The 25,655-nt window shown below is 38.5% G+C and overlaps 1 long non-coding RNA gene across 1 annotated transcript; it reads left to right on the forward strand.

The window, feature by feature from the left end:
- The first annotated feature begins 263 nt into the window (after nucleotides 1–263).
- LOC306988602 lies at nucleotides 264–1,280 on the forward strand. Its single transcript, XR_013795450.1, has 3 exons — nucleotides 264–348; nucleotides 813–863; nucleotides 1,171–1,280. It is a non-coding gene; the product is annotated as an uncharacterized lncRNA (long non-coding RNA).
- Nucleotides 1,281–25,655: the final 24,375 nt, after the last annotated feature.

The raw sequence follows: 25,655 nt of genomic DNA on the forward strand, positions 1-25,655 counted from the left end.
TATTAGTTTTTTCATTTAAACTAAACGTTTTAGTTTATATTTATGGTTGAATCCATTTTTTTTTTACATTGATACAATATAATTTGGCAGCGGGATATTAAACTGAATTTATTAATTTGATCAGAACATTTTTATTAGATTAAGCATGATTTGCACATGCGCATTGTTGAGTTGGAGATCCCGCTCACTGACCACCTGACCTGTTAAAAAAAAAAAAAAACTCGTCCGTTGAACTGTCTGTGAAGAACACACACATTGAACCTGCGACTGCGAGCGGCCGTGATAGACTTCAACAGATCCCTCCAGCCAGTCTGCAACACAGAAGAACTCCGAGCAACATTGATACTGGTAAGGTAAAAACCAGTATTTTTTTACAGTCTATGGTAAAAACACCTACCCAGCACTAGTAACGTTAACGTTCTTCATATAATTTCTAAATTCATTTTGTGGGGGGCATGACGTTAGCTAAAGTAAGTTACCACGTGTAAGTTAGTGCATTAACGTACAGCTAATTTTATGTTCATGCATTCAAATGCATTTGTTCTGCTGAGTGTTTTTAATATTTAACAGTGGCGTGAAGAGTCTAGAAAATGTTTATTTGCAGAGATTACTGTCTTTTAAGAGCTCTGCGTGCTCTGTTTTAAAGCTAGCTAGTGAAGATATCAGTATGAAACTAAACGGCATTAATAGACATCAAGCAGTAACGTTACCAACCATGTCATGCTAACGTTAGCTAGCTTGTCATGAAGGTGGGTAAATAATGCTCTCTTTTTTTTAACACTTGAAATGTGGTAACGTTAGTTAATCACCAGGTTCAAGCTGCAAACTTGACTGATGGTTACTTCTGCTGTCAATAGCATAAGGTCATATGTAATCTTTTATTTACACTCCTAATTATCTTGTGTTAAGTATTTATCAGCCATAATATTACAAGGCCCAGCTATTTCTAGCTGGTAAAGTTAGTTTGCTACACTGTTAACAGCATTTAAGGTTGCATGTGGTAGAAATGTACCAAAATGTTAGCCAGCTTTCCTAAAATCATTAAATTAAAGTAAATATATCTATTTATGTTAAATGTTGGGTATTCTTAATTTGTGCTTGATGTTAGTTGTTAATAAACTCTGATGGCTAACAGCTAAAACTTAATCATGTTTTCACTTTCAACTTCAGGGAAGAAGCCACCAATCAGTCTGCTGGGCTTCTGCCAGTGATCATTGCTTGTGGTAAGGTCTATGTATAGGGATGCACGATAATGGATTTTGGCCGATATTCGATATGCCGATATTTTCTAACAAATTTTGTCCGATATCGATGTATACCATAAAACTTCAAATAATAACCGAGTCCCAAAGACGCCTGTCTCTTTTACACGCCTGGTGTATCTTTTTCGAAAAGACGTATCTTTTTCGGCAGCACTTGAGCACTTGATCCAGTACTACTAACACTAACACTTTCTTTTCTGTTCTACAAAAAAAAAAAAAAAAAACTTTTTGTACTGTGAAGGGTTATAGCACTTACATACTGTTGTCCTACTGCTAGTTTAATTGCTTCTATTGTTTCTCATTTGTAAGTCGCTTTGGATAAAAGCGTCTGCTAAATGAATAAATGTAAATGTAAATGTGGTGTGGCTACAGGTTTGGATAAAAGAAGGCCGGTTTCAAATAGAGGCCTGGTCTGTTTTTTAGTTTCGGGTTGAATTTAATCTTCTAAAACCCATCAGATCGTCTGTTTAAGCCAGTTCTATGGTGCAGATTGCGCACGCAAGAGAGCCCTGCACAGCTGTTAGCACAAGCAAGGCAGGCAGAGAGAGTTACGTGGTGTCGCGTCTGACAACTCGAGGTATCGCACACCGAGAAGCGCAGCGTTGCGTCTATGACAACTCGAGGTATCGCAGTGCAGCTCCGCGTCTATGACAACTCGAAGTATCGCACACCGAGAAGTGCAGCGTTGCGTCTATGACAACTCGAGGTATCGCACACCGAGAAGCGCAGCGTTGCGTCTATGACAACTCGAGGTATCGCACACCGAGAAGCGCAGCGTTGCGTCTATGACAGCTCGAGGTATCGCAGTGCAGCTCCGCGTCTGACAACTCGAAGTATCGCACACCGAGAAGTGCAGCGTTGCGTCTATGACAACTCGAGGTATCGCACACCGAGAAGCGCAGCGTTGCGTCTATGACAACTCGAGGTATCGCAGTGCAGCTCCGCGTCTATGACAACTCGAAGTATCGCACACCGAGAAGTGCAGCGTTGCGTCTATGACAACTCGAGGTATCGCACACCGAGAAGCGCAGCGTTGCGTCTATGACAACTCGAGGTATCGCACACCGAGAAGCGCAGCGTTGCGTCTATGACAACTCGAGGTATCGCAGTGCAGCTCCGCGTCTATGACAACTCGAAGTATCGCACACCGAGAAGTGCAGCGTTGCGTCTATGACAACTCGAGGTATCGCACACCGAGAAGCGCAGCGTTGCGTCTATGACAACTCGAGGTATCGCACACCGAGAAGCGCAGCGTTGCGTCTATGACAGCTCGAGGTATCGCAGTGCAGCGCCGCGTCTATGACAACTTGAGGTATCGCACACCGAGAAGCGCAGCGTTGCGTCTATGACAACTCGAGGTATCGCACACCGAGAAGCGCAGCTTCATAGACGACAAGTTGTCGTCTATGACAACTTGAGGTATCGCACACCGAGAAGCGCAGCGTTGCGTCTATGACAACTCGAGGTATCGCAGTGCAGCGCCGCGTCTATGACAACTCGAGGTATCGCACACCGAGAAGCGCAGCGTCGCGTCTATGACAACTTGAGGTATCACACACCGAGAAGCGCAGCGTCGCGTCTATGACAACTCGAGGTATCGCACACCGAGAAGCACCGCAACGTGTCTATGACAACTTGAGGTATCGCACACCGAGAAGCGCTGCGTTGCGTCTATGACAACTCGAGGTATCGCACACCGAGAAGCACCGCAACGCGTCTGTGACAACTCGAGGTATCGCACACCGAGAAGCGCAGCGTTTTTTAAAGTAGCTAGTAAATGCTCATCGTAGCGTCATGGGCCATAGACGGAGGAACTAGGGGTGCGCATTTTTCTGAATGCTGTATGATATCGCCTAGTGTTTTGTAATAAAGGCTTGATTTATTTATTTAGTACAGTGGTTAGGCTGGTACGTAGGTGTAGTGTTGCCGGTTGCAACAGCACTGCTGGACTGCATAACTTTCCACCAGACTTGGAAATTAGGCGCCAGTGTTTACATGCACTTGTGTGCCAAACGCTGCTCTTCCTGCATGGACTCCACAACCGCCGACACGTTTTGCTGGATATTTTTTTTCACATAGCGGCAAAATATGCTTAACGTAGGTCAATAGTAATAATAATCTACTCAGATACTGGACCCATTCTCTCTTTGCGCGGCTGCTTCGCTAGCATCGTCGGATGCCGATCGCGATGCGGGAGTTAATGCGATGCGACACCGCAGTTTGAGCTAGCGGCTGGAATTGATATGGTTTTGGCTCTGTGTCTACAGACAATTCCTCCACTTCAGGGGAAGGTGGGGGAGAAAAGTCCTCGACTTCAAATGACCGCTCTGTTGCAAAGCTACTTGCGTCACTCCAGTCACTCTCCATCTTAGCGAGTCTGACAGCAGCTGTCAATCACTGCGTCACTGCGGGTCTCAGGTGCACGTTAGCCTACGTGTCGCCATACACATCAGCATAAATGCTCCCGATAAATTATGTTATTAAAGCATTAACATTCACAATCCACTATTAATTTAACATAAAAGCAAGCAGGCTGCGTGCATGGTTTGCCATGAATGGGCGCAAATGCGCGCTCTCTTAATAATTCGTAAAAAGCTGACATGAGTTCACCGCGATCTCATACATCTCTGTTATTATCAATGAAGCTGACTGCATAATGAATCTTTCATAATCTATTTTATAATCAGAGGATTTGCCAGCATGCAGAATTCAGCACTGAACAAAAAGTCCGTTAGGGTTAGGCTCAGTGAGGGATTCTAACTTAAATGCTTCCGATTGGCCATTGCATTCAAGAAATCAACACGTATGTCTGTGATTGGCTACATCGCGCAACGCTGCAAACATGTTACAAATAGAAACTCTGGCTTGTAAATCGTTTCTATTTTGTTTTAGTTTTTCTTGTTGCATTTCTGCAACAGATGAATAACAATTTATTAGTTTTTATTAGGGCTGTCAAACCCATTTTAACGGCGTCAATTTTTTTTATCGCGAGATTAACGCCTAGCAAACTTTGTAGTTTTTTTAACATGCTTTTGCAACAATTATTACGTTATTAAAACTACAACACCACACCGGATCTAGCTAGACCAGAAACAAAACAACAGACACGCCGCACACACTTGTGTTTGGGCTTGCGATCCGGCCAAACGAGAAGCCCAGCGCCGAGCCGCGTCTAGGACAACTGAGCGCGTCTAGCATATCGGACGCGCACTTTCTCAGTTTATGGCCAGCAATAAAAACGCTGAATGCCGCCGCCGGTGTGTGTACACTCTTAGAGAATAATGTGTTCGAATTTTAAATACGAGGTGCGGCGCTTCTCCTCTGAACGTTACGTTTTGAGTGGATGAATGATGAGGGCGAGACGCCGAAATGCCAATAAGATTCTGAATGGAAAGTTTACTTTTAAAAAGTTGCCAAATGGTTCAATTGACAAGACCAAAGTGATCTGTGTGTTTTGTCGTTGTGAACTGAGCTATCATCGCAGCACGTCCAGTCTGAACTTGATGGCCAAGCACACACACACACAGCTAATGCGTTTCTACATCAGTAACGTTACCTCATCAGTATTTCTTTCACCCTTTTATTGATGGACAGTGTTACATTGTGTGAGAGATTATTTGCTCCAAGTGAGAATGTTAGTGTGAAATTGAACACAATATATGCCAATGTTGTTTAAAAAAAAAAAAAAAACATTTGCACAAAGCAAGCCGATCCACTTTTCCATGTTGATAAGAGCATTAAAATGAGAAAAAATAATGGGACAAAAAGAAATCAAGAGACATTTAGAATAGATAAAAATGTGCGATTAATCGCGAGTTAACTATGACATTAATGCGATTAATCGCGATTAAATATTTTAATCGTTTGACAGCCCTACATGTTTTATTCATATATATTTAATCGTTTTATTCTCCCGCAGCCCGCACACACATAGTGAGTGCATTATCGCCCGCGCTCGCACTCGGCCATCAAATCTAGTCCAGCGCCGCACGTCTCTAGATCACGGATAGCGGCGGGAAATATCGGGCTCGGGCAGAGAATCTGAGCTCTAAACAGGACAGAGTAACGCGGCGGATATCGCTCATACATTTTGTTGACGACGTAGTTAAGGCGGCAGGCGTGTGTTGCTTAGGCGGCCGCCTTAGTTCCAAAGTGCTGCGGGAAACCCTGTGTTACGCGGACACCTAGTCAGCCTGTTGTTCTGTGTGCTATTGTGGAGCTGAATAACTTGCCTTTCCAGATTAAATGTCTGTTCTTGGTCTTGGATTTTGTGAAATAAATTTCTAAATAAATGCGACTTATATATATGTTTTTTTCCTCTTCATGACGCATTTTTTGACTTATACTCCGGAGCGACTTATAGTCCGGAAAATACGGTAGTCACACCACTTGCAATAAACATTTGATTCGTTTGATTTGCGCCTATTCAAGTTTTGAAATTTTAGTGTATAGGAGCTTGGCAAATTATGACCTAACATGAAATCGGGAGATTTCTGAAACTATAACATGGTTATTTTCTCTTTCTTTTTTTTGCAAGAAAATGAGGTTGGAGAACTGGAGCACACAATCATGGTGATCTTTATAACTGGGAAAGAGGATCCTCTCTATCCAACCCAAAGACATTAAAATTGTCATCGAAGTAACAGAGGTCCTGAAAGAGTTGCCCTCGGTTGCAACCGCCTTTGCCATGGCCTTTGGACTCGTATACACACTTAACCTTAAATATACGATAAGGCTTCAGTTCACCTTTGAATTTGTGCAAAAGGTCCAGATGGTGCTTGATGGACAAAAGATGACCCCAAAAGTCACTAGACTGACCACGCAGCTGTACAGCACAGAGTAGGCAGAGCTGAATTGCACAGACTTGCTTGATTTTATTTTTCATTTGTGGTTAAATTTGATGGTGTTTTTACGGCCAGGAGCTTGCTATATTGAGAACTGGAGAGATTCACACAAGTCATTGAAGAAAATCATTTGCATTATGTTTCCTGTCAGAAAACTCTAACCCTAACCCTATTTCCAGGATTTGCCTTTAGTGTTCAGCTGAAAGACTGTTCATCATATACATTTGAAACAGATATACAATATTGTCATAACATGTAATTGTATTTTAGGATGTTTTATGGTGAAATGTGTTGTCAGGACAAACCTTCCTAATTTAATATTACTACTAAGACTAATGTGATGTCATCAAGTTATTTGAATAATGTAACAAATTTGTGGGCTAGTTTATTGAACAATAAATATAAATGTGTTCTAAAGGAAAGTGTTCCAAGTAGTCATTGATCAAAATGTATTAAAAGACTTCATTTTAGTTGAGACAACCTAAAATAATTAGTTTGATCAACCTTTAAAAGGTTACTTTTCAGGTTAAACTAAATGAAATTATTTACTTTGAGTCAATGTCAAATATCTTGTGTGATCGATTACTTTAATTTTTTGAAAGTTGATCCAAGGTTTTTATTTTTTGAGTGTAGATTCTAACATAAATTAATAATATATACTACTATAATGTATAATACAAAATGTAAATTTGGCAATTTAAGTAAATTAACAAGCAAATCCATATAAAATTACTGAACAAATATATTTTACTGTCAATTGTCACTAATTGCACTTTTAGAAATGTTTTTACTGTATCAAACCTTAAATCTTAGTTTTATCTTTTAAATAAATAAAATATTTGTGAATATATGACACATTCTGATAGTCTTTACAAATTTACTTGGAGAAAGAAAAAATTGTGTGTAAATTAAGGTATTGTGGCTGTTTTATTAAATGATAAAAACTATTTTGGCAGTTGCTTATACTTATTAAAAAAGCAATTATTAATGTTTTTGTTTTCAAAATGTCCATCATTTTATGAGATATTTGTCAATTTACAAGTATTTATGTAAAATTGCAGAAAAAAAAAACTTTTTGTTGCTCTTAATTGTTACAATTGTATCTACTTTTAGCAGTGTTTTTACAGTATTAAACTTAAATATAACAGTTTTATCTTTTAAATAAAAAAATAATATTTGTGAAAATACGATACATTTTGAATGTATTTTAAAAGTAATATTATGTGAAAAAACGTTCATTTTCTTTAAAATAACAGAATTGCTGTGCTTATTCACAGCTACAGGTTTTTTATGTTATTTTACATTAGAGATTTAAATTTACGTTTTATTTAAAAAATACAGAAAAAATCTGTAAAATTAACATGAAAAAGTATATAAAATTACAGATTTTTTTTACAGTGTATTGTTATATAATTGTTGGCACTGGCACTTATAAACACTAAGCCTATTTTTTTGGAGAAATAAAATGCTTGATCATTTTACAGCCACATCATTTTCGTTATGCATTATTTGTTTTGGTTGGTTAAAAAAAATTTTTTTTGGTAATTATCTGATTAATCGATCGATTAAGTAGTAGTAGTAGTAGTAGTAGTAGAAGAACTTTATTGTCCCCGTGGGGCAATTGGGTTTGCGGCGCAGTCGCAAGGCACTACATGACAAACATATGACACAAACAATACAATGCACTACAAAACACTAAAATACATAATAACTATAATAATACACTATACACCCTTGGGTCTAACAATGCCAGCCGGACAGATAGCTTATTTCAATTGATTTAAGGCTTTAATGGCTTGCGGTACAAAATAAAATTTGGATCTGTTCTTGGTCATAAGAGGTGGGTAGAAACGACGCCTAGATGGTAGTAGATTAAAATGGGATGCTAATGGGTGTGTGTGATCACATACAATGTTATTGGCTTTTTTCAACATTCTGTCTTTGTAGATGTGTTCAATGCTTGGTAATGTTATCCCAAGCAGCTTGCTAGCAGTGGTGACTGTTTTTCTGATTATGTTTTTCTGTGCTTGTGTGGCATTTCCGAACCAACAAATGATACAGCAAGTTAAAACACTTTCAATAAAAGCAGTATAAAACATCTGAAGCATTTTGTTATTGACATTAAAAACAAGCAGTTTCTTTAAGAAGTACATTCTTTGCTGTGTTTTAGTGTGCAGAAGATCAGTCCAAGAGTCCCATTTAAGTTTGTTCTCCAGTACAATGCCAAGATATTTATAGTTTGTAACGACCTGAATGATCTCCCCATTGATGAAAGTATCGATTGTTTGCTGTGACTTTCTAAAATCTATGGACATTTCTTTGGTCTTATTGGTATTTAAAATTAAGTAAGACTTATTGCACCATTCTAAAAAAGAGTCTAAAACTGGCCCATGATCTACCTCCCCATCCTGTAGCAGACTCACAAGAGCTGTGTCATCTGTATATTTAATAAAGTGCCTGTTTTGAAAAGTGCTAGTGCATGAATTTGTATATAAAATAAATAATAAAGGAGATAAAACACACCCTTGTGGAGAGCCTGTGTATGTTGTCTTCACATCAGACAGAAATGAACCCACTCTAACCTGCTGGACTCTACTAGTAAGGAAATCCATGATCCAATAAATAATACCTGTATTGAGAGAGAATTCACTGGCTAAAATATCTGCAAGTATCTTAGGTTGCATAGTGTTAAAAGCAGATGAAAAGTCCACAAATAGGATCTTAGCATGGGTCTTTGGTTTCTCAAGATGAGAATGCAAAAGGTGCATTAATGTCAGAATTGCATCGTCCACCCCCCTGGAGGACTGATAAGCAAATTGCAAGGGGTCTATAAGATGGTGGGTTTGTGATATAATGTACCGCTTAACCAGGCGTTCCAGGCACTTCATGACTAATGATGTCAATGCAATTGGTCTGAAATCATTTAACTCTGTGGGTTTTGGCAGTTTTGGCACAGGTACAATGGTAGATGTTGTTGTGGTTTCAATCTTTCTGTGAAATCACTTCTCAGAGATCTTTGATGCCAGAAATATTGTAGACTTTATTTAACAAAACAAAGCCGAGCAACCTCCTGCAGGAGATGACTCCCCGCAGGAGATGACTCCGGAACATCGGTTAGCTTTTCACATATATACATACATCGCCTCCAAAAATGGTCATACATCCTATAGATAGGGTCTTGCACCATGTGACAAACTTAAATAGAATCATCTGCTGCATCAGCATTCTTGACCTTTCTGTAAGCCCCCAAAAGACAAACCAAAGTCACACACTCACAAAGGAAATAAATAATAGTGTCTTAATATGTAGCTAAATTACTGATCTTCTAAATAATAAAATCTTCAACATTCCCTCCTCTGGGGCTTATCTAAGCCCCACTTTACTATCCCTTTCCCAGGGTGTAGTTTCACAATCCAGCCCTCTCAGTTATGCTACCTAGTGACTCAATTAAGTCACTCAGTCACCTTTCCAATGACTAGGTTGTGCTACCACACTCTGGCGGAGTATTCGAGCCAAACATCTTTCTCCACATATTTTCTTTTCTTTCAGTTGTATTTTCTTTCTTTCAATGGAGAAAGTAAAAGACTTCGAATTCTCCCTAACAAAACAAAAAACATTGTTATAAGTGTGTGGATAAAGTTGGTTCAGCATTGCCTGTTATTGTCACAGTAGAGTATGTCAAACATAAAAATCCCTTATACATTTAAAAGTATTCTTGCGGTGTAGATATCCTCTTCGACCCAGACACTTTACGCATCGTAGAGGGTCACCCTTCGGGGAGAGGTTAGGCTAGCACATACACCCAGGGTCTGGCTCGTCAATCATCTTCTCCTTCTTTATTTGAGGTACTTGAATCAACATCCAATTTTTGTACATTTAAATTTGGTTTATAAGCCCAATCTTAATAATATATGATTTGGTTGGCCTTTAAAATTAATTTTCATTATCTTGATATTTCAGCATTTCCATTTGTTTAACAGTGATTTTACCAACTAATGATCTTACTATGGGAAGTACACAACAGAATAATAACCACCTTTCAATATTGCAACTTCAGAAAACATTCCTAATTTAGCAAACCATGTTCATACTTCTCCAAACTTCAAATCAAGTTTTTCTTAACTTTTTGCTTTTAAACTTTTTTGACTTAATCCTGTATTCGCTAAATGTTCCTCCCTGCACAGTATTATTTGGTAAACGTGCAACACTGATCTTCAAACATAAGTCCTTCTACTTTTCTCATGTAATTGTTTTCCTCCTAATGCAGACAAAGCTTTACAGTAAATCTCTGCTGATTTATAATAAATAATTTATTCATTCTGCGTTTTTATTTTTCGTGATCCATATGAATTTTGATTTTAAATAGGGCTGGGTTAAATACCTATTTTTCTCATTTTCAATTGCTTCTTTTTATGAAGGAATATCAATTATTAAATTCGAAGAATCAATCTTTTAGTCAATCATTTTTAGTTGATGAACGAACAGAACATTGTAGTGCACCTTTTATCCTTTAAATCGCTTTGTGCTTCGTTATAAAGTTTCATATTTTAAATTCAGTTTTATTACCAAATTCAAACAAAAAATAGCATTTTGACATTTTTAATCTTGCGTTATAGCTCCTCATTGGAGCTCCTCAGTTCAAGCGGTTCTTAACTGAATACCTTTTCTTCCTTTCTACTAATTTCTAAATAAACTCATGAATAATCTAGTTATGTCCCATGTAATCACTCAAACTACGAAAGCTTTAGAGCAATGTTACATTTACCTCATAAAAGTCATTCAATAAACTCATTAGACAATTAGAACAAATAACTCTAGAAAATTACTTTTCCACTACCTTACATATTGATTATATGTACATTTCTTTTTTCTGTAAATCTAAAACCATCATTTTCATATCAACCATTTAAAACATAAAGCATTATAACTTAATTATTATTAAAACTTCCCTGTGTGCAATTTAAGTGTTCGTATACAATTCATTTTAATCTTCAATATTCTTGGAATAACTTGCTAACCCATTATCTGAATTTATTTCTGATAGCATTTCAAATCTAAGGAATACTTCTCTGTTAGAAATCTCATTTCTGCATCTGCCCCTCCTCTGCTATATCATTGCCTTTACCCGTCTATAATCCATTATCAAGCGTTTTAATAGTCCTTGTCGCCTATTTGTGTCGCTGTTCCTTTCTTAACTGTTTTTTGGCACAAATTTTACAAATTTCACATTCTTAATCTCTCTTTACAAATTTCACATTCTTAATCTCTCCTTTTCCTTAATCTCTTATAATTCCCCCCTTGCGTACTGGTCAAAACCAGGCGCATCTGGATTGAAAATATTCAAAAGTGATGTTGGTGTAACAATCTGTTCTTCATGTGAATGTCAAATATCTTTTTGACCCTCCTCTGGTACCATAGATTGTTCTTAAGTGCCTGCTTGTTATTGAATTCGATTAACTTCCAATTAAATTTGTCATTCTATTAGCACTACTTAATATTTTATTTAGTCAATAGCATATTGAATCATAACATAATCTTATGATTTAAAATTAAAATCGAATATTTGTTAATAGCCAGTCTTAATACTTGTTTTAATTTCAACTGTAGCCCTTAAACTAATTAGGTATACCCTGTATTGACAAGTTGCATCTGAGTACCCTTTTGGATCTTTTTAAAATGTCTTTTAGTTCTTTTTTTTTATTCCTTTATGAATTGTCTTAATTCCAATTATTCTATGTAAATTTCTTGAATTAGTCGTTACCATTCATTTTATCATCATACCATATTTTCTCTCTTCAATAATTTTTTTTTCTTTTCTGGTGGGGTTATTATTAAGTTGCTACTAAATATTCAAGGGCTTTAACATTACATTTTTAGAAAAGTTTGGTTGATGTTGAGTATTGTCTGAACTTGTACTCATCTCTTTCACTCTGTTGCTTCTCTTCTTTGCACAACTCCTTGTGAATCTCCCACATTCTGCAACTTTTCATTCCTGTGATTCTGGTCAAGTTTGTCTCCTTTTTCCATTCATGTTGATCTTTGTGAGTTGTTGTAATGGGTTGTTTCCTCTCATTTGCAAGGGAAGATCATTGATCCCTCACTTTCTGTTGTCGAGGGGGTTGAGGCTTGTTGGTGTATTTTAAGTTGAGAGGCATGGACTCAAGTCACTTTGCTGATTAATGCACAAGCCTCTTTTGAGCCTCTTCTGAGATTACAATGCACAGTCACTGGTTCTTTGTAAGAACCATCCCAGAAACCTTCCTGGAAGTGAGCTTACTGTCATCTGTGAATGAAATCTTAATTATTTATGTTAGTGACAACAACATATATTAAATCATCTGCTCATCTGGCCCATTGTCCTCCTCGGTGTTACCTGTAGAATGGTCATGTGGGCTGAGTGGTTTCCTTTCATTAGCAGCAGGGCTTGTATATTATACCCATATATTCCCTTTATTTTTCATAAATTTGGCTTTTTATCTTCTTATTTGCACCTTCTTTACATTATTCTCACATTCAATTTCAAATGTACTTTTTACAATTAGTCAATTCAACTCAGTTATCTCATTGTTTTGAGTCCCACTATCAGCACACTATTCATCTTGGACAACACTCAACCCACTTTACAAGACAGAAGTTACAAGACATTATTTCATACTTTTGACAAATAATCAGCTCCATCGCAATATGCTGAAAAGAAAGTCAGATGTGTTATGCTCCATCATGATATTCTGAAAAGAAAGTAAGATGTGTTATGCGCTGCGCAAAATGTGGCACTGTTTTTTCCCAATTTTTTCTATTGCCACTACAGTTTCAACCAGGAAATTTAATCAAATTCATCCATGGTCATTATTTTATTGGGCAGAATTTGCCCTGTGGGCCCACATATTCAATTTTCAATACAGCTGTATTGGCAAAATAATTGATTTGCCTCTGTCTCTCTTCAAACACAATCTCTCACACCATTTATACCCAGTCACACCCATTGGCCAACACACACTCCAGTGGCTGCTGCAGCAAGTTCTGCTCTAAATGCAGAACTTATAATTTTAGCTGTGGAATGCATCAGGTCAACACAACTATGTCCAATCACTATTGAGAAGTTTCCATGATCATAAGGTTTCCGTTTAACACCGGTTTTACAAACCCTTTTTTTTTCTTTTTATATACTCTAATATCCTCTATATTTTAGAATAATAGGCCTAGTTGGTCTAATTTTTCATATTATTTTTGTCTTTGCTCATGAGCTGCTTTTAAGAAGAAATTTGGAGATCTCTGCATAATCTTGGATTCTTGGCCAGTAACATTTCCAACTCATTATCCCAGTTTTGACGTTTATGACTTCATAATTTTGGACTTTTGGAGTAACTTTTCCCTCCAATCTATCTCTAGAATTTACCAAAACAAGATGGAGTGACCAGTATCATTGCTTTGTCAACAATAATAATCAATAATAATCATGCTTTTACAATAATAATCATGCTTTGACATTTTGTCTATCTTTTTCTTTGCCAGAGAATAATTCTATCATGCTTTTAGCCCTATAGTTGTTTAATCTAATAGCCCTCACTATACCAAATCCAGCCTCCGTTCTAATTATTTGGTGAGTTTGAGCACCCACTTCTGTCTGTCAACATATTTTCTTTTTCTTATAGGGCTGGACTTGTACCTACTGAAAAAGCAGAGAGGGTTAGTTTAGCAGAGAATATAAAGAATTGCTCTTAGACCAGTGAATAATCAAAATGAATAAAGTTAATATAATAATTAACCAACTTTGAAGCAGTCTCTGGTGATCATTGAGGAGTCCACACCTGTGGTGCCCAGTTCTTCTGTTTTTAGATCATCAGTCCGTTGAAGCTTCTTGGCTGTCACTCTGCATATGTCGTCAGCCGATGCTGTCACTCAAAGGCCTGTTAGGCTCTGCTGTTTCTCTGCCTCTTCTCAGTTTTGGGCAATGAAGTTGATCCTGCCTGAGTTTTGCATCTCAGGATTTTCTCTTTTTCCTTAGGAAAAGTCTCAAGTGAACGTTTCACCTTTTCCAGCATTAAATCAGTCTTTCTCCTTGTTGAGCTTTCCAGAAAGTCAATTTCAGGAGGGGAGCTGAAAGCCCCTCACCCACTTCTGTCTTCTTTCTTTCTGCAGTCGTGTCTTTGACCTTTGGCCTCTTGTTGCTTCCATTGAAACTGTCAGTGAAGCCATCTGAAATTTGAACACTCAGAGATCCGCATGAATCAAATTAAACTTTTAAAAATACTAGGTCCAATTGTGCCTGAGCTATTAGCTCCTTATCTAAATTTCACTTTTTAACCATCCTTTTTACTAGTTCTTCTATATAAAAATCTCACTGGTTGACAACAGCAGTTCTTCCATTCTATTTTTAGTAAAGCAAGTTCTTCATTGCAGGAAAAAGCAAGCTATTTCTGTTTTTCAATATTAGCAATAATCTGACTTTCATTATCCAAGTGTCAATTAAATAATTGTCCCTATCATAAGATCAGCTTTCAATCTTTCTTCTATATTTGCATGCTGTGTTCAAATAATCTAGCATGGTGAATAACATTTTTCTCAACCAACATCAAGGAATTCCTCTTATCTTTTCTTTTTTTAATTATTGAATCAACAATATTTACTACAATTCTAAGATTCCTATAAAATGTTTATGATTGTTGAAATAAACATTTTATCTTAGTCACCCAATCTTGCTCACCTTCAGCACACTGCACAACTTATTTTTTCTTAACACAAACTTAATTATCTGCAATGGAATAATTTTTCCACTCTGTCTTCAGGGATAATGAGATACAAATTTAGACGTCTTCAGATATAACATATTAAGCACGTGCAATCTTATTTATATTGATCTATTCATATATATATATATATTATTAGGCTACATTTATTGATTAAATACTTCTTTTTTTTTTTTCTTCTTTTTTTTCATACTGCAATAATCTGCAGAGTTAATATCTTGAAACAATTGTCTTCCTTTACTTTTGTTAATACACCATTTATTTCATGTCTCTAAATCTCATTCACACATTCTTTGTCCCTTTTCAAGTGACCAGGGTCAGGGGGGTCACTATTTTTACCCACAGGCACAGTCAAGCAAGACACAGGATCCCACAGAGACACACACCCTATTCTGTACTCTATTCCATGTCAGATCTGAATTATTCGCTACTTCTCAATTTTTGTATTTCAAAACACTACATTAAATATTCACTGATTCACTTCCTCAACACAGTGATACTTTTAAAACGATAACTATACTATAGGATTTAGCCTATCCGAGCAGACCCTTGTTTAAACTAACAAGGCGGTAACCATAGGCTAAAACTATCCTATTCTACAAGATCTAGCCTATCCGAGCAGTCCCTTGTTTAACCTAACAAGGCGGTAACCATAGGCTAAAACTATCCTATTCTACAAGATCTAGCCTATCCGAGCAGTCCCTTGTTTAACCTAACAAGGCGGTAACCATAGGCTAATCTTCATCTGTGCACATGCTATTTACTGTATCCTTCAAGGCCCACTTACAAGTAAAACACAGATCACTAATAATCCTTATAAATCCTCTGTGTGCATGCTTTTTGCGTAATCATCCATCAAGGCCCTCTTGATATACGCAAAAACACAGATAAATCAACTGATATCCTTATCAGCCACTGATATCCTTATCAGTAAATACAAATCCTTGCGTACGTACGACAAAACCTTAGCGCAAAACTAATAGTACCAATGCTCATACAATCCAAACAGGATTGCATAAGAACTGGCAAGAATTACCGGGAGCTCCCCCGCGCTATTACAAACTACTTGATATCTACAAGGCCTTCTTATTAGAAATCAAACTGCATGCAATCATTTCTGGAATCAAAGACCCCTTTTTCAATTTTGTTTTGGTTCTTTTAAATTTGAAGAAGCTTTTCTTACCACTTCTGGGCAGCTTGGTGACCAACACATACTTTACACAAAAGCAAAAATGCTCACCTCAAAGTACAGTGGCCACTGTTGTCTGTGCCGGTCACCAGAGATGCCCTGTGTGGTTCCTTCAGCTCCTAACAAGTCCCATCTGGGGTGCCATTTGTTGTGGTTTCAATCTTTCTGTGAAATCACTTCTCAGAGATCTTTGATGCCAGAAATATTGTAGACTTTATTTAACAAAACAAAGCCGAGCAACCTCCTGCAGGAGATGACTCCCCGCAGGAGATGACTCCGGAACATCGGTTAGCTTTTCACATATATACATACATCGCCTCCAAAAATGGTCATACATCCTATAGATAGGGTCTTGCACCATGTGACAAACTTAAATAGAATCATCTGCTGCATCAGCATTCTTGACCTTTCTGTAAGCCCCCAAAAGACAAACCAAAGTCACACACTCACAAAGGAAATAAATAATAGTGTCTTAATATGTAGCTAAATTACTGATCTTCTAAATAATAAAATCTTCAACAATGTTTTCCACAGGATGGGGACTTTCCAGAGATTAAGAGAAGAGTTAAAAATGTCAGTGAACACAGGTGCTAACTGTTCTGCACAGTGCCTCAGGATATTACCACAGATTTTGTCAGGGCCAGGGCTTTTCCGTGGATTACAACGTCTAAAAAAGTGAAAGACATCCAGTTGTCTGATATTTAATACAGATGCAGAAGCAGAGGATGGAGGGGGCAGCACTGCTTCAGCACCGCTGTCGCTCTCAAAACGACAGAAGGCGGCATTAAGCTGGTTTGCCCTTTCCAGTCCCTCACCTCCATGCATAATCAGGGAAGGATTCCCCCTGCCCTTGTGGGGGACATTGGTCATGGTCTTAATCCCCTGCCATGCCTCACGAGAATTGCCTGACACCAAGGTTGCCTCAATCTTCTGTCTGTACCTGTACTTATCCAGCTTTATTTGTCTTTTAATCTGTCTTTGAATGTCCCTTTTGGCTATATCATCCTGATTCCTGCATGCTTTTTTCTTTTCAATTATGAAATGCTTTAATTTATTGGAGATCCAGGGCTTGTCGTTTGGAAATACTTTAATGGTTTTTATGGGAATGACTGAATCTACACAAAAATTGATGTATTCAGATATTGTTTCCACTTGTTCATTTATATCAAGGCATTTAAAAATTTCCCAATTTGTGCAATCAAAACAACCCTGAAGTGCCATAATACTGTCATTATTCCATACTTGAACTGAATGTTCTTGGGGCTTCTCCCTTTGCAGGAGCCTCTGATATGTAGGTCGGAGATAAACCACATTGTGGTCAGATGCCCCTAGTGGTGGAAGCAATGATGACAAGTAAGCGTCTTTGACAGTTCCATAGCATAGGTCTAAAAACTTATTTTTCCGGGAGGGACAGTTGACATACTGATAATAAGTGCGTAAGCACTTTTTTACAGGACAATTATTAAAATCTCCTAGAATAAACTTAGGAGCATCCGGAGACATTAGATCAAGCTTGTGGGAGAAATTAAAAATAATGTCAAGTGATCTGTCGAAATTTGCCTTTGGGTGAATATATACGACAGTAAAAAATATCTGAGGGAACTCTCTGGGCAGATAAAAGGGACGAAGAGAGACACACAGCAGTTCAATATCAGGAGTACACAAACTCTCTCTCACCACCACTGTGCGACACCACTCGTCCCGGATGAGTAGGCAGACCCCGCCCCCGCGGGTCTTCTTCGTGATTGTAGTGTCCCGGTCAGTTCTGAACACAGAGAAACCGGGGGGTCCCACCTCGCTGGATGTGATGCCGCTGTCCATCCATGTCTCCGTGATAGCCATGACACAGGCACTACGGTACTCATGCAGGTAGCGGATATTTGCAGTCAGCTCGTCAGTTTTCGATTTTAGGGACTGGGCGTTAATAAGCAGCGTAACGGGCAGAGAGAGTTTGTTTTTCAATTTCCTTAATCTTCGCCGAGTGCCCGCTTTTGATCCTCGTTTGCGCTTTGTCCGTACAGTCCATTTCTTCGGGTTAGTCCTCAGGAAGTTCGGTATGGAGTTTACTACGGCTGCATGATCCGTAGATAAACGATCACGTATCAGTAGGAGGAAATCTCTACTATATTGGATTTCACCCGCCACGCCGGTAACATGGTCATGATCAAATCCATGGGCGATACAGTGTTTTAAAATCACTATAAGCAGTCCGATCTTACACCAATAAGCCAAGTCCATGATTGCCTTTAGTGCAGTGTGGAGTTAGACCATACAGGAAATGTAACACTCACGATAACGAACAAACAAACAAACAAACAATTAAATGCCAAACACGAGAGGCAGCAGGGCAGCCACAGTGCAGCGCCCAGTGAACATCAGTGAAGGGACATTAGGTGAAGGGACATTAAGTGCTAGATTAATCGATTACAAAAAGAATCGATAGCTGCAGCCCTATTTCAGACACTGTTTGAGAGTGCCCTCTCAGTATTGGGTCCATGGCCGACAAACACTGAAGGGTCTTACTCTGCAGTGGCAGCTTTTTTTTGCAAGTATCTGGCACACGTGATGTATGCTCGGGAGACTTCCTCCAGGAATGGCTTCAGCAGCTGAAACAGATCAGCAACACTTACTATACTATTGTTATCATACAAACTCTGCAGAGGCTCCTAATCAATCAATCATTCTAATTGCAGTACACAATTTAAAGTACTCACAGGGTGTTGTGGATGTGCCAATCTGAATTGATTAGCCTTCTGCCCCACATACATCTCTCTCACAGGCAGCAGTTTGTTGTCCAATTCCATAGTAGCCAGAGTTTTGGGCTTCGAGTTCAGGTGTTCAGATTTGACAAAGCAGGCAAGGAAGTTGGTAAAGACTTGAAGCTGTTTGTCATGCAGTTTATGAACAAGTGCCTGACTGCCCTATACAGAAAATAACATTAACATACATTGGTTCAATGTACAAAAACACACACAAGAAATGCATACCAATTTTAACTCAGGACTCCCGAAAGATAAATACAAGGATTCACTAATTAGATCACCTCAATGTGAACGAGCATTATACCCTGTGGTCAAAGAAAATGTTGTCAGTAATTATTAGATATGGGATCACTATAATACATTTTCTAGACCCAGGCACGACAGAATCCTGTAACATTTTTATAATCATAATCTAACTCATAAAATTTGTGACTTTTTTCTTATTTTGAAAAACCTGATAAGAAATGTAGCATTCAAGAATGACTTAATGTTCAACTCACCTGGAAAACCATGACATATTCTTTAAGGATCGGTAGCACTCCAGTATAAACACTGAGGTGCAGCTCAGTTATGGTAGCTTCATGCTACACCTTCCTAACCACCCTCTTCTTCCGGTCTTTTCCCAGCTGCGTCATTCCTGGAAAAATCAAAGGCTCTATAACAAAGTTTTGTACAAAATCTTAACATTCCTTTGGTTACAACAGATGGTGCCTTGTGACCCGGATATAGTTCCATCTTCCTCACCTGAATCCAGATTGAAAACTTCAAGCAACAAAGAATGAACTTTTCCAGACTGAATCTCAACAAAGATCTCAACTGACTGAGTTCCAGACTGAATCTTGAAACCTCACAACCAAGGTTTGGTGAGTGCTGCTCTATACAAAAGAACCTTTGCAGACCAGTACAAAAGTGTGATCCTCTGCGCCGTCAGAGAAGCGTTAACCGACAGCTGCAAGTTTTGTTAACTAAGTTATCCTCTGAAGTTTTTCTTTTAGAGATGAAACTTATCCTCTGTTTCAGGCAGGAAAGATTAGCATAAATTGCAAGTTATTTTGTTTATCCTCTGTTTTCAGGCAGGGAAGAATAGCATTAAGTGCTAATATTTTGTTACCCTCTACGTTTGCTAGAGACGGTTATCCTATGTGTAGTCATAGAAGTTTAATCCTCTGTTCAGGCAGGGAAGGTTAGCATCATGTGCTAATATTTTAGTTTATCCTCTGTTTTCTTGTTAGACAGGGAAGTTAAGTGTGAAGTGATGGTAATTTGGAAGGTTAACAATAGCTAAGCGGTGTCTGTTGATCAGAGAAGTTTTAGTGTTTGTTTGTGTGGTAACAGAAATTCACAATGTTTAGGAAAAGTACTAGACTGACTACAGCTTTATGGAGAGATAGTGAATTCAAGTCTTTGTTATCAGAGCACATGGACTCCATCGTGACTGAGCCAGTCAGATTGAATTTAACAAAGAAATTTGGCATTGATGCAGACAAAGTATGGTCAATTGAAGAATGCAAGAAGGTGTTGGGTGCATGTATCAGGAAGAAAAATGTGAAAGGTATTATCTTATGTCACAGAGAGTTTAGCTTATCCATTGTACAAGAACAAGCTTGTTGTATTGATAAGTTAAAAGAACAGAACAAACAATTGCACACTCGAATGTCCTGTCTCACAGACAAGGTGGGCGATAACAAGGCCTCAACCAAATGTGACTCAGAAGACCAACAGTCAGATGAAAGCTATCCTGATTTACAGTCTTTTGATAGAATAGAGGACAATGTCAATGCAGATGTAAATGCAGTTGAAGTGTGCGTAGCTAGACAAAAGCCTCAGGGAAAGGTGTCAATACAGTTTCATTTGCAACCCCCATATTGCAGCCACAAGCAGTCAAAACATCTTTAGGTCCTAAAGATATTGAGAGAATTGCTGAAAGTTTGCCATCAGTGCAAATACATTTTTCTGAGTTTAGGAGAGAGTTGTCCAAAAAGATGCGGCTCTATGATATGACTCTAGCTGAAGTCACCCAGCTAATATCACAGATCTTGACTGAGTCAGAATTCAATGATTTTGAAAGTGCTGTAAACAATTCTGAACTGCAACAGGCTAGTAAAGATGATTTGAGAGAAGGTGTCTTGAAAATTCTAAAGAACATTGTTGGACCACACATGGACTTGTCAAAGCTCACTAGTTGTTTACAGAAGAAGGATGAAACTGTTTGTGAGTACACAGAAAGGTTTTGCCAGACCGCTGCAGCTTACAGTGGAATTGCTGACACGTCAGAGAAGGTGCTAGGTGATAATGGTCCCCTAGTTCGCACATGGTTTCAGGGTCTTCTGTCAGAACATAAAAATGCATTGCCTTACTTAGAATTAACATGGTCCAGTAGAACCCTGGAAGACAACCTGGACAGTTTAGTCACTTGGGGACGAGATTCTGATGTCCAGGCAAGAATACAAGTTGCAGCAGCATCTTCTAAGGTCAACTCAGAGAAGCCAAAGAAACGCAAAAGTCCTAGAGAAGCCAGTTGTTCTTACTGTGGCAAGCACGGACATTTTGGAAAAGAATGTAGAAAAAACAAAAAGAATTTTAGAGACGTTAACAATATTGCTTAGGTTTTACTCAGTCTGCTTGCTACTTTGAAGCAGCCCCTCCCCTCGTCATTAAACTCGTGGGGCAACTTGTTGAGGTGTTAACCATTTGGGCTGTGATTGCTTAATTTCCCCAGTAACTTACAACAAAGATGAAAAACTTGTTTTTGTTTAATAGCACAAAAGGAAAGTGACTGTCACAGTTTTCCTTTGGGGGACACTGATTAAGTAAACTCACAGCCTAAAATGTTATCCTACAGCACAGGCTTCGTCAGTAATGGTGTTAGGTCAGACTGTAAATATAAAAAGCCCTTGCAGGGACTAATGAATCAAGCAAAAGAAATTGGTTAACTACCCTCACACCTCTGAAAATTGTATTACAGCGTGCACCGGTAACGAACCCATCCTCAACATGTATGATGTCTGCAATGACTGAAGTTGTGTTAGAGGATGAAGGAGAAATGACTCACAATTGTGTTACGCTTACATACACACCTACGAGGGAAGTAAAAGAAACTCCCATAGAAAATTTAGTTTGAAAATAGGTTCTAACGGCTAGTTTCTTGAGCTGAACCATCAACAAAACAACTAAGTGGTACAGACCACATCGAGTGATGTTGATTACAGCAGCTGAAGTATTGTGTCAGGGAAGGGAAAACTTGTAAATGAACATGTCACACTGTTCCCCAATCTACAGGGACAGGATAGGACACACGGACAAGTGAGGTGCCCTGGGAAGAACTGAACGCAACAGGCGTTCGGGGGTGAACCCAGGGTGAAGATTTCCCATATAGGCCCTTCCCCTCCCCTAGTCCATCCTTACCTCACTGGTTCATAGGTGTCTCATGAATTAAGAATTAGGGAAAGAAGGAACAACAAATAGCAGACTCAGATAGGGTTGTAACGGTATGAGATTTTCACGGTATGATAATCGTCTCAGAACATATCACTGTTTCACGGTATACGGTATTAAACCATCATCGGTATTAAATAATTATTATTATAATCATCATCAGCTACAATGACTCTTAAATTAATGAAACCAGATAGGGTTTTTTGGTTGAACATATGGTTTATTAAACAGAACCATAGATATATACAGATATATAGCCAATGCGACATCTAGTGTATATATCTACTAGGGCTGGGTATTGTTCAAAATCTTTCGATCCGGTGCCAATTTCGATACCTCAGTTTCGATACCGGTTCCTAACGATACTTTTTTCGATACCAATTTTATGAAATCCATTTTAACAAGATTACATAGCCTAACACATTACCTCAGAAAAACTTTGGTTTTATTTTTTCAGTTTGACTCATGGTTTGACTCAAAGGAACAAAAAAAGTACAAAGGAACAAAAAATGTTTTATAAAGAGCTCATGCTCACCAAAGCTGAATTTTTTAAATAAAAAATACAGTGAAACTTAAGTAATTTTGTGAAATAGTATAAAATCTTATTTGAATATATTTCAAAATGTAATTTATTCCTGTGATGTCAAAGCTGAATTTTCAAAATCATTACTTAAGTGTCACATGACCCTTCAGAAATATGAAAACAGTTTGCTGCTTAATATTTTGGAAACTGATACATTTTTTCATGATTTTGATGAATAAAAAATTCAAAAGAAAAGCAATTATTTAAAAACGAAATATTTTGTAACATTACACGTTTTAATGTCACCTTTGATAACTTTAATGCATCCTTACTGAAAAAAAAATCTGACTAACCAACACATTTTTGAACGGCAGTGTACATTCAGTAGGTTATTGTTTATTGCAAAATAAACACTGCAGAGTGATCAACAAGGTATCTCGTCATTTACCAGTCGACGACGGAGCAACTTTCTGCTCTTATGTTTACTCCGTGCACTGTCAAGGTCTTCATCATGTTTGTCGTGGTACCGCTCTTCGCAGCAATTATTTTACCGCAAATACTGCATCGCGCGCTGTTGGCATCGAGCCTGGAGAAATGTACCCACACTTTTGATCGACTTTTCCACATCTTTAAGGTATTATGTGTGTGTGGTCGCGTCTCATATGAATATGCGCGCGGAGAGTTTGTGTGTGTGTGCTCGCGTCTCATAAGTATGCGCGGCGAGAGTTTGTGCGCGCGCGTCTCATATGAGTGAGTTCCGCGCGTCTCGTGTGTGTAGAGTTTGCGTGTATGTGATTTGATTTATTGCACAGCTATAATTTAGATGTATTCATCCATCTATCAAATCGCGCATTTTACGTGACATCTGCGTTATTTTGTAAATTCCCTCAGCAACACGGAAATAATACGGCCTTAAGTTATAAATGTAACTTCATCTGCTGGAAGGGATGGTGTTCGCGAATATTGGAGAACATGTTCGACGCATTCCCTCCTTTAACAGCCATTCTTCGTCAACATTTCTGGACACAACTGGATATCCTCAAGGAGAACCCCGCGTTGCGCGTTCGTTTTTCGGATACCCAAAGTATTCCCACACTGTAGATTTGAACTTTTTTGTCAGCGGGGATAGAGATTAGAATATCCAGCCGCTGTCTCAGACATTGTCTCCGCTGCACATGTGGAGTCTAAGCAGTCAAGTGGAAAGAAGTTGTGAGATCTGTTTTTTTTTTTTTTTTTTCAAAACCGGTAATAAGCAAATATTCACGATATGATAATCGTACATGTCAATGTCGTGATAAACCGCCATACCGGTATACCGTTACAACCCTAGACTCAGATTGAACAGAGGATACAACCAGTCTTTACAACGATTACTGCTCTGTTGCCGTTTTCTCTTTTGTTTTCTTTTCTTCCTCTGTGCAGATACCACATGGCTGTCCTGAGAGTGAGACCCATATGCACCGACCTCCTCACCTGCATATGAAGCCAAAAACTTCCAGAAAATGACTCGACCCACTGCTGAGCCAACTATCACAAAAAAAAAAAAAAAAATGCACAACGCAGAGACTCACTTACAGTATGAGTATGTCAACAGTGGTACCTTCAGTCATCCATCGAACATGATCAAGATTGTCGTACTACTAACTTTTGGAGCTTTAATCCCATCTCACAGGTTTAATGGATCCAACAGAGAACTTGAACAAAATCCAACAAGACATTCTTGATCTTTCAGCAAAATTCCATCAGATGACTGAAAGGTTCACAAACCCTAATTGCATGTTTGTTTCTGTGTCCGCATGCAATTACAGAAGAACTACACAGATCCGAAGCTACGTGCCTGTAACTTACACAAGTTACAAGAATGAACTTGATAATGTATGTGCCTGTAACTTACACCAGTTACAAGAATTGACTTAAGTGTCTAAATTTGTATATTATGTGAGAGTTTTTAAGAACTCTCAAACGGGGGACTGAAGGATAACAAATTTTAGGAATCTTTTTCAGATATGCTTTCTTACCTAAACATCACGTTGAAGAATACTGATTTTAGCATTTAAGGTATAAATGAAGATTAAGTCAAGCAATTCAAGAGTCTGACATTAGCTTTTGTCTTTATGCACTTCCTGACCATTAAGCTCAAGATACAGTGGTGCCTTTGTCTCTATGATAATGTTAAGGTTTGAAGCAATCAAGTCAGGATGATTGGATTAGCAATACAATAGAGTGTTATATGCGGATTGGTTCTGGAGCAATCCAGATGCAATACAGGTTTTTCACTAGAGAGAATCAACTCCTCCCTGCTGTCGCTCCACCCCCAGAAGTCTCCACCTCTATGTAATCCCTCCCCCTTGGAATGTATACATTTCGATGTAAACTGCTTTAGGCCCCGTTTACACGATGGGAAAACGCAGATATTTCTCTGCGTTTTGGCCTGTCATTTACACGAAAACGCCGTTTTTATCCCAGAAAACGATCATTTCTAAAAACTCCGGCCAAAGTGGAGATTTCTGAAAACGCCGGTTATATGTTGTCGTGTCAACTGGGAGAAACGGGGTTTTAGGTTCTCTCTTGTCGATTCTGAGGATTCTGATTGGCTTGCATGGCTTTATCCTTCTCCCTACACTGCCGCCCATAAGTTTAGCATAGTTATAAAGGCGCTTGACGGCGTATTTATGCGGGTTGTGTGCACGATGTTATTATTGAAAACGGAGGGGGAGAAATATTCGTTTCTCTAAATACCCGGCTATGTGTAAATGTGGCCCCAGACTGATTTTGGACGAACTTGCAGCCGCGCACAATAAAGAAGAACTTCTGAACGCGATCCCAACTGTCTTACTGGTCTCTGCTTCGATCAGAAAAAACTGTACAACACTAACCTGGGGCCTCATTTATA

This window comes from Phoxinus phoxinus (assembly GCF_949152265.1).
Source record: "Phoxinus phoxinus genome assembly, chromosome: 20".
NCBI classification, from domain to species: domain Eukaryota; kingdom Metazoa; phylum Chordata; class Actinopteri; order Cypriniformes; family Leuciscidae; genus Phoxinus; species Phoxinus phoxinus.